Source organism: Choloepus didactylus, chromosome 8 (assembly GCF_015220235.1).
Source record: "Choloepus didactylus isolate mChoDid1 chromosome 8, mChoDid1.pri, whole genome shotgun sequence".
Taxonomy (NCBI): Eukaryota; Metazoa; Chordata; class Mammalia; order Pilosa; family Megalonychidae; genus Choloepus; species Choloepus didactylus.
The window spans coordinates 99,178,336-99,197,117 of record NC_051314.1 but is presented as its reverse complement, the minus strand read 5'-3'; positions in this window follow the sequence as shown (position 1 = coordinate 99,197,117).

Genomic DNA, 18,782 nt, shown 5'->3' with positions numbered 1-18,782 from the left:
AATTTTGATGCCATAGTAAACTAACTTTTTAAAATTAACTTTCTATGCCTTATAAGTATATATATATATACAGTTGATGTATATTGATTTTGTATATGGACAGTTTTCCATATCTCTAAATCTAAGAATTTGCATGTATGTTATCTTAAACTTTCTACCTACATAATCTTTCTACCTATATAATTTTATATGTACTTACACAGTCAAAGAAAATTCATAGCAAACCTTATGATTACAGGTGAAAATTGTATTAGTCTCTCCTGGAGAATAGGAAGAATACAAGAACATCATCCATATCATGAGTTAGATTCACCATTATCCTGAAAGTCTTAGCTAGTATAGCAAAGCAAGAAAAATAACACAATAAGATTTATAAATTATTATATATTAATACCTATTTTTTATTTCCTAAAATATCTTCATGAAAAGTAGTTCAAAGACTGTATTTTCAAACCCTGGAAAAGACTGGGTAATTCCTGTATTGATTTCCAGCAACATTTTAAGGAGAGACGTGTGTAGTAGAAAGAGAAACTGTCATAGGTTCAGTGACTTGAAGAGAGGGTTATGAATGGGGAGAAAATATCAGTATGTAAAAATAGTTTCAATAGGTAATTTTTGTATTTACCTCAATTGTGGATTCTTACACAGTCACAAATTCAAAACTCATATATCACTTCTATGGTTTTACATTTTTTAAATTTCCTTTTTATTTGAAAAAGAGATTGCCATTAGACCTGAACAGACTGAAAGTGTTTGTAAGGTACTGAGTTGACAGTTCTTGTTCTTATGTTATTTTGTTATTTCTTTATAAAACTGGCAAGGACAAAATGAAACCCACTTCTGTTTTCATATGTTCAATTCAACTGTCAGTGGGAAAGTACAAGAAGACTTAAACGTTTTTCACTCTTTAACAGGAAAAAATGGAATCAAGGAGTAAATTTAGCCTATGTGTATACTTTGACAAACTGGATTCTTTGAATAAATAACAAATCTAATGGTTATTTTCAGTCATTATATGGTAGACACTGGGCTCTTTTTAGGGAATCCACAGAGTTCATCAAGGGTGCTCAATCTAGTAGAGGAAACTTACGTCAAATAAATCCACCACTCTAGTTTATAGACACTTACATCACATCACTTCTGCAAGAAGGAATTCACTTAGTAGCAGATGTGGTGTAGGTCCAATAATTGTACACAGAAGTTCTCTAATATTTGAAAAATATTTAGTAAATAAAATAAAAATTTTGCTTTTCATATTTATTTTCACAAAATGATTGAAACATTCCCAGTCCTTTATTTCTCTGCAAAATCACTTTGTGTGAATGTATTTTTAACTTATTTTACCCAATAATGCAATATCCAGAGTGCTTCTCATACTACAAAATGCTGCAATAAACAGTTTTGTTTATATAGATTTGCTTTCTTACCCAAGTATATCAACAGAGTAAATTCCTTGGAGTGAAAAAGCTAGATCAAAATCCGTGTACCCTGTTAATTTTGATGGTGTAACTCAAGATGCCATAGTCCCCTCTCTTCTATTCTGAGAGGGCAGTAGTCTCTAGAACTAAGCAAAATGTTTTTACTCTTTTCTTTCCACATACTTCCTTTTATGTTTTGTCCTTCCTTTTCCCTCCTTTGGTCTCATCTCTGCTCTTTGGAGTCACTGTCTTGTATGTCTGGTTATTGTGTGCCACTCTAATTCTAGTTCCCTCAATGGATAGATACTACATTCCACTAGAGTACAGAGTATATGGGATGGGAGAAATTTTGAGAAGTCACCCTTCCCATATTGATACTATCCTTTATTCTTCTTATGAGTATCTTACCAACAAGTATAGGTAAAATTTATTTATTGGAGGATTTTTACTGTAATTCCAACATAGGAGGGGAAATAGTTAATTTGATGTTCTTGATTTGTCTCCAAGTTTGGGTTTCAGTATTCTCTTAGTCCAAATGGAAAAAACATCATTCATAACCACAGGAAAAAGTCCATTTTCTCAGATCTGGCTACTTTATCCTGTCTCATCCATATCCATTAGTCCAATTCTGAGTTATTAATTCAGGAGCAAGGCCTCCTGGGTCTTTGATTAGATGGACCATGATGCTCAGTGTCTACCAGTTCTCAGGGAGCACGAAGGGAAGAGGATTCAGGTCTCCTAGTCAAGGATGAAATAGGTCCTCTTTCCAGAATTCCTCTTTGACACTTCATCCATGCACAATATGAGAAAAGATTAATAAATTGTAGAAATATCAAGTAAGAATCTGTGTTATTTTTTGGATTAGATGGTTGGGTAAGACTTAAGACAGGAATTAAAAATAGATGCAGTCACCTCCCCCTCTGTGTGAGACATGACTCCCAGGGGTGTAAATCTCCCTGGCAACGTGGGACATGACTCCTGGGGATGAGCCTGAACTGGCATCATGGGATTGAGAAAGAATTCCTGACCAAAAGGGGGAAAAGAAATGAAACAATAAAGTTTCAGAGGCTGAGAAATCTCAAATAGAGTCGAGAGGTCATTCTGGAGGTTATTCTTATGCATTGTACATATATCCCTTTTTAGTTTTTAGTGTATTAGTATAGCTAGAAGGAAACACCTGACTGTTGAACTGCAATCCAGTATCCTTGATTCTTGAAGATGATCGTATAACTATATAGTCTATATGGTGACTGTGTGATTGTGAAAACCTTGTGGTCACACTCCCTTTATCCAGTATATGGACAAATGAGTAGAAAAAAGGAGGACAAAAAGTAAGTGAATAATAGTGGGGAAAAGGAGTATGAGATGTTTGGGTGTTCTTTTTACTTTTATTTTTATTCGTATTATTATTTTTTGAAGTAATGAAAATGTTAAAAACATTGATTGTGGTGATGAATGCACAGCTATGTGAAGATACTGTGAACAATTGATTGTACACTTTGGATGACCGTATGGGATGTGAATATATCTCAGTAAAATTGCATTAAAAATAAATTGCATTGGGTTGCTAGATAATGAGGATGAATTAGGGCTGTGACAGTAGGTCTGTGGAGGTAAGAATAGGTATAAGAAGTGTGAAAAAGGATGAATTGAAAGGATTTATAGACAAAGTTTATAAGCAAGGAAAAAGAAAAATGATTATATAGCTCATCTATTTTTATGCTATTCCCATCTTATTTAGAAATAAGTGATTCTTTAAGAGACTATTTTAAATTTAGTTCTTGAGAAATAAGTGTTTGCAAAAGGTAGCTAATGACCTTTGCTTCTTTAGGCTACTAATCTTAAATATCAAATATCAGCTACTTCTTTGTTTTAAGAGTTTTATGTGATTTAATGACTGGTCAGCTTTTATCTCCTAACATCTGATTAAAATATAATTGTGAGAATATGCACATTTTTAGGTAAAAATTTTACGTACACCTTTTGAAATGTTAGTACAATACTATGTTCCTGCAGTGCTAATGTGAATATACCTAATATAGCATTTATCTAAGCTACAGAAATAAATGAAAGTCTTAAGGACAAATTTTAAAATGTGTCCTGGCTATTATTTCATTTATTACAAATTGGCTAGTTTTCAATTGTATTTGAAATTACTTAGAACAAATAAATATTTGTTGTAGAATAATATTTTAGAGAGAGAATTCAGCTGAATTACTGTGAAATATAGGCTAAAAAATACTGTTGCAATTGATCATAAAATAGCCCTTAGCTTTCTGGAAAGAAGAGAAAATAAAGAAGAAAATAAAGCATTGTAGATTATAGAGGTCTCTTATTTTATTAAAGAAAACATATCACTTCAATAAGAGACAATCTTGTTTGTAGAACTAACCCTATGCAGGAATTATTATATGACCAGTATAAAAATAATGTTAATAAAATAAGAGAAAATGTTTTACAATAGTTTTATAATGCATTAATGTACCTTCTGCTTATGCCTGTTTCTGATAGTAGCTTTAAATCGTAGTCAAGAAATTAATGCTGACTCTTTGTTCTGTGGAGGTGTTTCTGTGAAAAGCTAAACTAATGTGGCCTAGATCATTTTCCAAGAAGTCCTATGACATAAGATAGAGCTTAAAACAGTGTTTTTCAAACTGAAGGTAGCAACTTACTAGTTGTAATAGTATTAATTTAGTGAATCCCATAAAATAGAATTGAAAATATCATAGAATTTAGATTTTTGTTGTACACATACGTACACATAGTAAGTACATACGCGTATACTGAGTCATGAAGTAAAGATATGTGACTTGTACTTATAAAGGTTTGAATATCACAATCTGAAAATATGGGTGAATGATTTTTCCGTAGACTTGGCTCTCTGCCTGACCAAATGTTTTAGTTTTCTGGCTCCTAAAACAAATACCATACAATGGGTTGGCTTAACAACAGGAATTTATTGGCTCACCGTTTCAGAGGCTTGAAGGCTTGCTTCTTCCTGGGGTCAGTAAATTGGCATTCTCTGGGTTTCCTTGCTTTTCTGTCACATGGCAATGCACACGGTGCTTCTGCGTTCTCTTCTGTTTCCTTAAGTTCCGCTTCTGGCTGCCCCCCATGTCTTCTCCCTCTATCTGACTTTCACTCTGTTTATACACTCCAGTCACCTGGATTAAAGCCCAACCTGCTCTAGTTGGGCCATACCTTAACAGAAGTAATGTCCTGAAGAGATCTTTTTTACAATGAGTCCACAGGCAACAGAATGAGAACCAAGATTAAGAATTTGTTCAAACTGGGTATACAATTAAATCCACCCTACCCAAAAGATTTAATTAGCCTGATTAGTCATGACTGATACAATAACCAAGAGATATTTGCTTGCTTATTTATAAATATAAAAAAGAAGTAGGCCAATCTCTCTCTCTTGACATTTGTTGGCTTTGTAAATTGAAACACAGTAAATTTTTCTGTATCTTTTCATCTGGTTGGATTTAGAGTGCCTTACAGAGGGGACATAATCTCTTTGAAAAGATACTGCTTTAATGTTGATACTATAAAATTTCAAATTGCTATGTAAATAAGATGGAAACATAAATACTGATAAAATTTATGAATCAATGAGTTAAAAACTTTGAAAGCAGAACAATAGACAATTTTAACAAAAATAAAACTAGAGCCGTGGGTTTATTTAGATTTAATTCCACATGAACAGAGTCAAACTAACTTTTCTCCTATTTTCTCTCTGAAAATTGTAAACATTTCAAAGCCATCATGTATGTTTGCCAACATTTTGCTATTAACTACACACCAAGAGAAACATACAGTTTTCCCATAAGAACAGTGTTTTCCTTAAAGAGAAATAAGCATTAACATTTTATAATCCTTAGACTCATGATAAGTTTCATTACAATGCAAGACAAATGCACTTATTTTATGGTTGAGTGAGCCCATTAATTAAAATTGTCTTATAAATCCCCCAAACTCCAGCCTGTAGAAAACAGAGCATCTGTCTTACTCAGAAATATGACTCTGGCTGTGAAATATGCACTGCTATGTAGTTTATTCAACAGAGCACAATGGTTTTTTCTCACCTATGACCTTACTTGAGGCACTATAAATTAAAACAAAATCTAGTATTTAAATTCTGTCTTGGGCTTGCTTCTCTAAACTTCATGAAGACTCTTTATGATAGTAATTACCTGTGAATGTTGGAATGAGGTTTTACTAGTCAAAATCATTTAAATGAAATAAATTACAACTTTGAAAAGAGAGTTTTTGGCAAGGCCATTAATCAAGTGGAAACAAATAATTTGGAACCTTATGCAAATTTAAGGACTGTGGTATATTTTGTAAATCCTAAATTATGAGAAATATTTATGTCATTTTATTTAGAAACCAAAAGTTTTAATTTCCCAATCCATAGATAGGGATCAAGTAAATCTGTTAAAGTAATTCTGCTAAAGTTTCACATGAAGGGAAGAAGTTCCTGATGTGTAAATTTCTAAGATTGGAGTGAGTAAAGTATCACAGAATTTTAAATCTGGAAAGGACCTTAGATGGTGTAAGTGCAGTGCTTTTCAACTCTGCACATTGGAATCATATGCCTGAGCCTCTTCCCCAGATTGGTCTGGAATAGCACTGGACATTGCTATGTTTGGTTTCAAAGCTAGCCAGGTGATTCTAATGAGCAACCTGGGTGGAGAACCGCTAGTACAAGACAGGGATCCCCAAACTGAATCAGCAGACTGGTGCTTTTACAAGATTAAGTTTCAACTATGCACCACAGAGAGAGAAAAAATAAGGATGGTGGAGCAAGTTTCCCAATAAAGCTAATTTTGTTCACATGTTTGGTGTTATATTATTCTTTATTTGAATTGTTATTGATAGTAGATAACATATATTTGTTTCTGTTTTGCTTGTTTGCTTGTTTCTTTGTCTTTGTGTTGCAAATAACAATAGTTGACAATCCTACATAAATTCTTTCCAATTGTTTCCCCCCCTTTGGTAAAGTAATGCATCTGTGAAATACAGAGTACTAAGAATCCTGCTTTTATTGAAACCTGGCACCCACAGACATTCAGTGCTCCTTTAGGGCCATGTGCCACTTAAGTCCAGAGGCCAGAACTGTGTTCTCTCGACATCTCCTTCAGCCTTTTCAGGACGCCTTTCATGAGGATGACTTAATTCTAAGGCTTAAGGCCAACAAGTTTCATGCCATTTGTCTCTTCCTAGAGTTGAATACAGACACCAACTAAGCTATTAGCAAGAGCTTATTCAGTTATTTCTGTAAAAGCTTTGCTCTATTTTGACACAAAAGCAGGGGTTCATCTGTGAGATAACTGATGTCTAGCAGTAACATGGACTTTCCAGATAAAATCAGAACTTCTTAGCATTGCACTACGGACTTCATCAACTTCCTCCTCTCCTACAGTTCTCACTTCTGTGCTTCAGAAACTTCCACTACCCACAGCTCCTCACTCTCACTGAGTGCCTTCACAAAGTTTGTTCTTTTGTCTGAAATATATAGTTCTGCAACAGGAAGCATTTTTTGACTAGTCAGTGTAAGACAACCCTCCCATAGGCTTCTATAGAAACTTCTATCCTGACATTCAATATAGTGTATTGTAACTGACTTATTTCCCAATTAAACTGAAAACATCTTGAGATCAAGGGCTTTCTAAATCCTTAGTATCTAGCTAGTGAAACATTTTATCATACTTTCCCTCCAACAAATGATCCTTTATTGTCTAATAAGAGCAGTGAGGAGCTCTTCATAATGTGACATTGTCTATGTTAGAAAGTGAAGCGTCCCAAATTCTACTTACTTTGGACCCATATTTACTCCATCCTGTGATATCTGATTCTCTGGAACCATCCTTTCTTCCGCTAGAGCCATCAAAATGCAACCCATGTATCAAGATCTATTTTGTGAAATTATCTTCAATGCAGTCTAAACCTGTTAATTTCTCCTTTCTCACAACTCCAGAAACATTGAAGTCTCCTTGATTCATTGGTTATCTAACATAAAATACTTTCTTTTACCATTTAACTATTCAGGGTGTTTTTGTTCAATTTGTCCAATATTTGTCCAATATTTCTTGAGTTGTGTTCCCCAGTGAGAATCCAATGAAAGCTATAAACTTGCTTCCCAGAAAAAAAAAAATGAACTCATGCACACATAAAAGAGATTTATGGTCACCTAAAATCAATCCATGGACCTACTAATGGTCCATGTTGAGAAAATCTACATTAGAATAAAAGATTCTTGAGGAATTTAGAATTTATTACTAGCCTACACCCTCCAACGCTTTTACACAGACTCTTGAAGGATGCCTGTGGAATATATTAAATGTTTCTTCTCTGAACTTGTGGTACTGTGTTATTATTAGAGGGCAAATGCTAAGAGGCCAGTCTTCTCTATTATAAGAGAACTGATGTTATCATCTTTAAATAACTTTCATTTGTTCATTTAACAAAATTGTCTTGAGAGTCTACTGTGTTCCCAGGTACTCCATCAGCTATTGGGAAAATAAGAAAGAAGTTCTCTGTCCCTGAGGAATTTCTAGTGGAAAGGGCTGATATTAAAAAATTAATTGTAATTATGATAAGTACCACATACATGTGCTAGCACACCCACACATACAAACGGCAGAGAAAACCAGAGGGACATATTGCAGTAGACTCAACCTGGAATTTCTAACCAGCAGAATTAGAAAATAAATCTCAAAAGACAGATATTTAGGAGGAAGTGGTCCTAGGGCAGTTGGTATACTCTGTTTTGTTAAGTTAATTTAGCAGGTGTCCCCAGCAGTATTTCTGGCTTTCAGTCTAATTATTCTGAGAACATCTTCATTTTCAGCAAAATATTTTCAATTCTTTATTCACTGAACAGCTAATGAGGCTTTATTTTCCCTTATTGTAAAAATGAAAGAATTGCAACTTGATTTCAGTAATAAAGATTTTGTTGTTGTAAGAAACATAAATTGCCTAGCTTAAGCAAAAACAAAAACAAACAAATTGGAGGGGATATTTACTGGAATATTCCAGTAAATATTTACTTTGAAGAAATAGACACCTTCAAGACTGGTTCACTAATTGTTAAAATTAACAGAGGAAATTGCAGACATAAGATTTTAATATGAACTGGTAGCTAGAGAGGGTAGATCCAAAGAGTGGGATGGAGGTGGAAAAGTTGGGATTGGGCAGAAAAGACAGCTGGAAATCTTCCATGCTTGGATGGGTGGATCTAGCCTGTAAATGAAGCCTGACTAGAGGAAACAAGTGTTGTGAGCTGCCTGAGACTAGTGGTATATTGGAATATTTTAAACTATATTTAAGAATGTATTCTGAGTGAAAATTTTAGCCTTTTTGTTGATTTATTCACTGTACGTAAAACCCAAATTGATGTTACATGGAGTGTCAAACATTTCCACAAAATGAGGCATATTTGCAACAATAACAGAAAAGTCCTCTCTCAAGCTATGGTTTTATAATGCCATTTATCACAGTATGAAGGACAGTTTATTGAAGTTTCATATACACAGGCAGAAGAGTTTATTGACGTTTCATATACATGCACACAAAATCACTGGATTTCCTGAAGCCCCTAAAGAGCTGAATGTGTATTTCTTCTGAAATAATATTCTCTAGCACCATTGTTACTATGTAGAGAAGTAGGGGATAGCTGTGCCATGCTTTTGTTTTAGATCCCCCTAAACCTGAAGTATTTTCCCTAAGAACAGAAAAACATGAAATTATATTTAGACAATGTGAGAAAAAGTTCTATCCTATAACCTTTCTAATATTGTATCTCGAAAGATATAGAAATCCCAAATAAAATATACTGTTTTCATTTAATGCTTTAGAGGGACAAAGACTAAATGTAAATTCACTTTTTGTGCCAATTTGCAGAAGTGAAACTATATCTGAAGGCCATTTGAAATTTTCTGTTTATAAAGCTTTTAAATGTAGTTTAAAAATAAATAGCTAAATGTAACAGGCGCTAATGAGAATTGATATTCATAATTATAAAAACATGTTAATGGAGGGTTTTGTTCATTAACGCAGATATGTTTATGGATTCTAAATCCAGCAACACAACAATTGTTTACAAAGTGCTATTGCCGGAATAGGCATGCAGTTGAATAAAATAGAACAGCATTAGTAAATAGAGCCAAGCTTATAATGAAGTGTAATATATAATAAATGTTCATTAAATAGGGGGAAACATGGAGCATGCCCTCACAAAGTCTGGAGACATTGTCTATTTATTTCAAAAGAAAAAAAAAGAGTAAGTTGTGTTCTTGACAAGTATTTCTTATACCAAAATAAGTTTAGATGGATCAAAATTGGATTTTTATAATAGATTCTTATTTCTGTTAAACATTTCCGCCCCCCCCCCTCTTACTGTTTTGGAAGAGAAATTGTACCAGATTAGAACAAAACTATGTTTGAACCAGGATTTCTTTTGGATGCAGTAAGACGTAGTCCTTAAAACATTGTGTGGTTTGAACCTAGAATTTTAAATGTTTGACCATTTTGTTATATCTTTCAAGGGGCAAGGAGCTCTTTTTGGCATAAATTTTAATAATTTGAAGATTAGTAAAATGCCACGAAAGAGATGGAATATAATCTTCAGGTTAGAATTTTCTTCCTTCTGTTTGCAACTACAGCATAAGTAAAATCACCCCTATTTAATTTCTCCAAGCCTCTGAATACCTCTCCATCTTTTTCTTCTCTTCCCTGTTTTACAGGGAAACTAGAGGCAGTGGAATGGAACTCCTTAGATGTCCTGGGCCAATCTACGACACCAGTATCGACACCTATCCTCTCTTCCCTTCATCCTGTTACAATAAAGTAAGTGTTTCCCCAGATTTCCTACCCTCCCATTTTCTCAATAATTTTACATAAGCTATTGTCCTTTACTTCTCGTATATCTGGATCCATCCCATTAGCATTTTTAAATTCTCAAATCTCTCTTTTCTCTAGACTAACCCTTTCACCTTCCTACATTCCCCACTCTCTACTCACTGTGCTTCTCCCCCAACTCCCACCTGAGTTCACTCCAATTTCCTTACAACTGCCATTAATTTTAATGTCCCATCCATTGCTAAGGTCAGCTATGACATCAGTGCTCTAATTCAATGAATAATATTTTAGTTTTTATCTTAGCTGACTTTTCAGAAACATTTAACTGCATTGACCACTCTTTCCTTCAAGAATTGCTATTTTCACTAGACTGTCGTGACATCTCTTTTCATTTTACTCTACCTTTTTCAGTTCCTTTGCTGACTTATTTCATTTACCCAGTCTTTAAATGGGGTAGTTCTTTAGATCTTAGATTAGCCACACTCCATGCTTCCTTTCTAGGGGATCACAAATCTTTAACTACCATGCATATACAATCATTTTTAAATTTATACCAGCAGCCCAGACTTTTCCTAGACTAAACTTCATACTTATATGTTCAACAGTGATATCTCTGAAGTATCACTAACTGAATTCACCAACTTCTAATGAAAGTCTGATCTCCTTGAGAAAGAAAAAAACAACCCTGGCATCTGGGAAACAATCTGACATTTACAGCTGGGTTGCAAGGTTGTTAGAAGCAGGGCTAGCATTCATGGCTAGGCCAAGTTCTCCCATTGGACATAAACCATCTCACAGAGCTCTCATATCAGACATGGCTACTCTGAAATCATGATAAAGTGAGACAAAACAGGACTACTTCATTTTTTTTCCTAAGCATAGATACAAACAAGGTCACTGTGTAACCCAGAAAATAACAAATATTCTTCTCTCCCAGTTAATATGAGTGAGTATTGTTTCTTTACCAATTACAGCTATAGTCTTGTGCTAAATTATTTAATATTTATTGAGGTATGCAATAATAGACTTGTCCAACTTTCTGAGAAAACCAATCTATAGTGAACTCCTGCTTTTTTCAACTAACCCCAAAATGACCCAAGCAAAGCCAGTCCCAAAATAGGTCCCTTCTAACAGCCACTTACTGTCATACCCCATGGTTCCCCATGGTGTGAGTTTCCTTCATTGTCATGAGTAATAAACCCAACTTGTTCAACTAGAGGTGTTTTCCTGGAGGTGTTTGACTGAAGATACTTTGCAATGAAATTCCCTATCTTATAAATAGCACCAATTTTCAGTTGTTAGTTCAAGACCTAAATCTAGGTAGGTATTCTTAACCATTCTTTCTCCTTCCTGCCCATATCAAACCTATTATTATTAATAATAGCTCAATAGCCAGACTTGGCCAAAATTCCATAGGATTTAGTTTTCTAATATTATATACTCCTCCTTCATACAACTTATTCTAGTAATAAATAGATAAGTATATATGGCCTTTTATCTCACCGTTTTGGAGGATAAAATCTAAGTCTAACACAGGCTGAGCAATGAAGCTAAAGCACACAAATGGGCCCCCTCCTTTCCTCCTTCTCAAACTCTTCCCCTTCTCTTCCCTTCTTCCTCTTTTTTTTCTTCCTTCCCTCTATCCATGATAAGTACCTCCTATATCATAGGCACTGGTGATATTACTGAAGACTTTTCTGGAGCAACATATATTAACTCTAAGACTATAGATCTGCCGTAGTTAGGAAAATTTGGTGGACTTTATGAATAGTCATGCCATTCTATGGCATAAGTTTTAGTCACCATCTACCCTTCATGCCCCCTAAAAATGAGATATATTTTTATATCTCTGGTGAGTTTCTTGGAAAGGTTTGAATGCATCATTTTCAAAATGTTGATAAAGCAAATGTTAAGGCCCAAAACACCTTGAAAAGTCATTTAGTAAATGTTTAATGGATGAATCTAAGATATTCCCCTCACTGCAGTGAGGAATATATTTATGAAGGTCAAACATCTTGCCATAAAAAAAATCTATAGATGAATGCTTCTCCCAAATTTTAATAATTTGAAATGTTTCACATTTATAGTCTGTACCTTTTTCAGTATAAACCTATTCAGCTGAAAATTACCTTTTCTCATTTTTATTGCAAATATTTACTTTCTCTTACAATAATGGCACTTTTCATATATTTTAAAAGGTATTAAGTATTTTTTCCCCTTTATTCTTTGTATTCTCTTCAGCAGCTAGCCTTCTCTAAGGTTTCTCTATGGATAAACAAATAAATCACTTTGATGTAGATTTTCATTATTGATGAAATTTTGTTTTGTAATGTATCTCTGGCTCTTTTAAATTAACTGAGCAACAAACTGAATTTCAAAATGTTAATGTGTTGGAACTCAAATATATTTTGGTATTTATTATTTCGCACAGTGTCACTCAGATATGTTTGTAGTATAATAAAAATTTCAACTGTATGAATAGAAACACAGAAGAGAAAAGATACACAGGCATACATTAATAGATGGATTTACAGTTAATGGCCTTACAAGTTCTTGGTGCATATGGACTTTGAGCAGCAGCTGTCTCGAAATTCTGAATAGGGTTGCCGCAAAGCTGAATCTTAGAGAGAGAAGGAAGAGATAAGAAAAAATGGTTGGTTTACAGAATGTGTTCTCTGAACTTCTTGGGTCTGAGGTTTGGTGTCTGCCATTAATTCTGGAAATTTCTGTGTTAGACAGTTGACATTGTACCATAGCTCCTGGGTATTCTGTTCTCTTCCTCACTTCCTTTTTCCCTTTGTGTTTCAGTTTGGTAATTGTTATTGTCCTGTCTTCAAGTTCACTGATTCTTTATTTGCCATGTCAAATCTACTGATGTGCCTCTAAAAGGTAGTCTTTATTACTAGGGTATTGATTTCTAGTATTTCAATTTCTTCTTTCTTATAGCTTTCATATTTCTGCTGATATTTCCTATCTGATCATGCATGTTTTATACCTTTTCCATTAGAACTTTTAATATATATGTTGGGGATTGAATCAGTCCTGACCCATGGTCCTGTGGGTGTAAATCCATTTATAAATAGGATCCTTGAATATGTTATTAGTTAAGGCAAGTCAGGTAATGGATGTGAACCCATTTGTAAATAGGACCTTTGAAGATGGTATCTGTTAAGGTGTGGCCAAACTGAATGAACGTGGGCCATAGTCCAATATGGCTGAAGTTGTTGTAAACAAAGGAAGTTGGATATGGAAGTAGATGCCAGAGAAGGATAAGGAGATTGCATATAACAGAGATAGAGATGCATCTAAAAGCCAAGGACTCTGAAGGAAGTCAGTACTGGGATGCTACAGACTCTGGGAGAAAGCATGGACTGGTGATACCTTGATATTGGACTTCTAGCCTCCAAAATGGTGAGATGATAAATTCCTATTGGTTAAACCATCTGTGGTATTTGTCATAGCAGACCTGGCAAACTAAGACAATATAAATAAAATTAATTCAAATTCCAGTCTGATGGTACCAAAATCTATATCATAGCTGAGTGTGGCTGTGATAATTGCTTTGTCTCTTTGGAGTGTGTTTCTTCTTGTCTTTCTGTATGTTTTTTTTAAATGAATCTCTTGTGTAAGACAGTATAGTATATGCCAAGGCCAATATGTTTATGCTTGATAATGAGCCTTTTCCTTTTGCTAGGCTTTGTTTTAATCAAGGCAGGTGTAGGATTGGGTGTGAGGTGGTTGTGGCCATTTACTCTCAGTGCACCACAGGCTTCAAATTTCTCTAGCAATTCTGCATTTTTAGATTGGAGGCTGGTTTTGCAGAGGTTATTTTCTCAATGTCCACTGTCCCCTTTGATTTGGGTGTGCCTTCTGTACAATACTCCAGAGACATTCTTTCTACTGCTACTCCTACAGATGTATTATATTGTTATTTTGACTCTCCGGTTGTTAGCCCGGTCATAGAGAGGGGTGAAGGCAGAAGGCATGCTCTCTGATGTGCTGAGGAAGCCTCAGTCTTAGGCAGCTTCTCTCTGTCCCTGGGTCTTGGGAGTGGAGCTGTCACAAGGATCCCTCTTCCTGCTACAGTGCTGGGTCCCACCATTAGGGGTAGTGCTTGTAGTTTTTGTTTGTTTATTTGTTTTTCTGTTCCTCTCCTCCAGCTGCAAAGGCTTTCTGTTAGGATCCCACCTCCAGCCCCGGAGTGCTCCATTGTGGATCTTGATGCTGGAAATCCTTTGTCCCAGACGGCTTCAATCGGATCGTTTCTTACACTGCTTTACCCATCCACAGGTGTTTCTGCAAGCAGGGGAAGTTCTGGGATGGCAAGCCAGAGATGAGTATCCTGGTTTAGTAGTCTGGTCTGCTGTCCAGTAGATGGGCACCCAACATGTAAGGGTTACTCTGTTCCATCTGGACCAGAGCCAGGAGCCCACAATGAAAGTGTAGGCTGGCTCTCCATCACGCCAGGGAGGGACTGGGGAGGGACCGGCAAGAGTTCCAGGAGCTTCTACTGATTTTAAGTTGCATGGTCTTGATTAGGCACTCACCTAGTTACTGCAACCCTATAACTGTTTTCCAGAGTTTAGAGAAAGATAGCTTTGCCAATTGTTGCTAATTATTCAAAGATATGAGGGAACAGAACCTTGGATTGCCTTATGCCACCATCTCGATAATTGGATATTGTCTTTAGTGATGAACGTTTTTATTTTATCCAAATATTCTGCTTTTATAGACAATGTTGCAAAAAAATCCTTATATTTGCATATTAATGCATTCATACTGTAATTTCTCTAGGCTGCTTCCCTAGGTGAGGAATTGATGGATCAGAGGAGAGGCATATTCAATATTTGAATATAAATTAGTAAATGACTTTCCCATAATCACCACATAATTTGCCAATTTTCTCATGCTCTAGTGATCACTGGATTTTATCTGTCTTTTATATTTTGTTTAAATTGACATTTATTTAAAGTCAAATTGACCCTCTTTTCATTTTTTATTGGCCATATGAATTATAAGCATATGTTATTTGCATGTTTTCTATCAGGTTGTATATTTTTTATTGATTTGTAAAGGCATTTTTGTATTTTATGGATAATGACAATCTGTTATTACATAGGACAGGTAAGTATTACAACTGAAGGCGCTCAGCAGACTGGCAGTTTCTCCTATTCTGTTACTTTTGTTTTACTTTATAGTGAATTTCATTACACAGAAAAAAATCTCTTTTCTGTTGCCCCCTCTCTTTGTTACTTGTATGTGTGTAAGTGTGTGTATGTTTGTATATCCAAATATGTTTTCTCTGCAGTCTGTGAGTTTTGTTTCTTGTATAAGAAAGGTGCTCCCAGTACAATATTTTAAAGATAATTGTCTCCTAAATTATCTCCTAGTTTAGTCATTGTTTTTGTTTCACTTTTAGATTATGAGACCATCTGGAATTTATTATATATGTGGTATTAGAAAATCTTTATTAATTTTTATTTTCTTCCAAATACTTGTTTGACTTCTTATGATTTCCCTGAAACCCATGAATCACAAAGAAAAGAAAGGAGTTTTGTCCATAACAGGTATCACATATGTACAGACCCATTTGACAAATGGTGAGAAGAGTGATCATCTGGAAGCCAGATTTCCAAGTATAATAGAGCCCCTTGAGAGAAAAGTATCAGAATGATATCTAACATGTACTGAGTGTTTCTTTTTTGCCATGTTGTGTGCTAAGCATTTTGCATGCATCAATTTTTTCAAACTTCTTTACAACACTGTAAAGCAGATTCTACACATAAAAAGGAAATAATTTAAATCGTGAAAGTTAAAGATCTAGGTTTTACTGACTATAAAACCATACCTTAAATGATAAGCTATTGTTTCTCTGGCCATGGAAATTTTTCTGACAAAGTGAGCTACTCTCATTAGGAGGACAAAGCTCTGGATGCAGTGGCCCTGGGTGTGGAGTGAGGTTATATTTGAAATCCTGCTAATTTAGCCCTTGTGGGGACCTATGTGCTCACAGAATTAAAGAGCTGCTGTTTAGAACTAATAAGAAAGAAAGGGCAACCTATTTCAGTGTCTCATTATCCATATTAAAAATTTCATTAAAAACCCATTCTTTTTAATCTAGATTAGCAACCAATTTAACTGGAGCAGTAAAACTGAAATGCCTGAGCTAATAGTGGATGTTGCCTACTGCTGTCTGCCATCTGACAAGGAACCCTTCTTCCCTTCTTCAAAAAAAATAGGGGATGAATGTAAATGGAAAGTAAAAGCAACATCCGCAATAGCAGGACAGCAGAGATGGAAATATGTGCAGAACCAAGGGAGGCGTCAAAAGTTTTCCCCCTGCAGTAAAGAACTACAATTCTAATAATTTTCCCAATTAGCAATCTGGGAAAGTTAGAGTTCAAGAAATCCCTGGTCAGTTTGGGCCTGGTTTGGCTTAACAGATGGTCAGTGAAGAGTGTACAAAGTGCGTATGCCACACCTGCTAGTTACTAGTTATACAATATTCATATATTCATATTTTGATGTTTTAAGAAGTACTTGGAAAGGAATAGTCACTTTTGTTTAATTTGTGGAGAGGTTTGTTTGTTTATTTTAAGGGAAAGTGTATGTTTGAAACTATATCAAAATTTCAAGGACAACAAAATTAAACCTTGATATTGAGGACCTCTTTTCTAAGAGAACTTCCTCTTTTAAATGAGGCCATATTTTATTGGTCCTCCTAAAATGTTGATCCATTGTACTAACAAAGTTGCCTCACATTACCATAATTATTGAACTCTTCATATTTTATTACTGTGCTAGCAGTTGATGCTACGATCTTGATTTTTGGATTTTCCTTACTTGTACACTTAGATTTAATCATATTTGTGAACTCTGCCACATTTCTCATTTCTTAATTTTCCAGACACAGACCTAACCTCACATTTTTATAAAGGAACCTAGAAGGGGACACATTTATTATTCTCTGCAGTGTCTCATAGTGAGCATTTGAGCCACGTCGCAGCACATATTTAATAATGTTTTGTCAGTGATGCACTAATGGGGAAGATGCATGATTTTCAAGTACTTAACCCTTATCAGCCAGATACTTTGCCAGGTTATGGAAGGAACCGAAAAGAAGGGAAAACATGTAATTTGGGTAGTTGAGTACTGACTAATGATCATGTAACTAAAGTTTATAGAATATCTTATACCAAAGTGCTCAAGGTCACTTGATAACCAGTCATTGGTTTAGCTATGTTTGGAACTTTGAAATTAACAGTCAAGAGACTTTGGTCATTCTTTGTGGATGGATAAACTGAGATAAGGAGAGGATAATTTTTTCAAGATAGTCACTCAACTAGCTAATACATTGTATATATCCTAAATAATTCTGGTATAAAACCCACATTCTTTGGTCATTTTGATTTGGATTGATGTGACAGAAACAACCACTCCCACCATTTAGCAAATGTCAGGTACTCACAGACAGCCTCAACCACACAAGTTAGGTGGGGTCAAGACCTCCCTTCCAAGTCTTGTGTAACTATGCAAGCTAGCCTTAGAACACATTTGTCAAATGTACAGATGTTTGTCAGCAGGGAGACATGAAAACAGTTATACAAACTACTTTTACAGTATGCAGGAGGAACCACTCTGTCCTCAGGCATTCCAAACAGAAATTTGAATGAAAATATTACTCTGAGCTACATTAACTATATATTGACAGCAGGAAGATTGGGCCGGGAATGGGTTCAGGTGAGAGTCCCCGAGGAAAGGGAGGGCCGCAGGACCAGCGCGGTCTCGCGCCTTGCGTGCTGTTCTTCAGGATTAACTGCCGCATTTACTCAACACTCACATACCTCGTTCATCTGAGGGAGCTGGAGCCTTATCGGTCTTTCTATTCAAGCACTTATCTTGAGCATTACTCATTTTACTAATAAAAACTCATTCCGCAAATGCCTTAGGATTAATCAACACTTAACTATAGATTTAGTTGACTCTCTTTGAAGTGCATAAATCACTACCTCTGGAATATACCACATTTTCTAATGCCAACAATCATCCCCTCAGGTTGAGGCTAAAATTAACTGCCAAACGCATAAATCATCCTGCTTATACTGAAGTCTTTTGAAAGTAAATTAGCAGAGACAATAAAACAAAGATCAAACTAGCCAGCCTTTTAGGCCAAGGTAATGATATACCAAGCTTGCTCATCATGACTGATTCCTCAGACCTCCACCCTACTAACAAATCAGTGTTTTGATTCCCCATCTCAACATACCATTAAATCGAGATCATCTAATCTATCCCCTAAGTAACGTTTATTATCTAAAGTCAATAGCACAGATCCTATATCATGTGTATTATACTATTTCCAAAATTGAAAGGTTTATTTTTCAATGTCAAATCATGACACTGCCAGTGCTTTTAATAGGTCTTTGAGAGTACCCAGGAAATTGGGCCCACTATTTTACCTTTTTCTATCTTCCAAAGAGCTTGCATCCCTGTCAATAT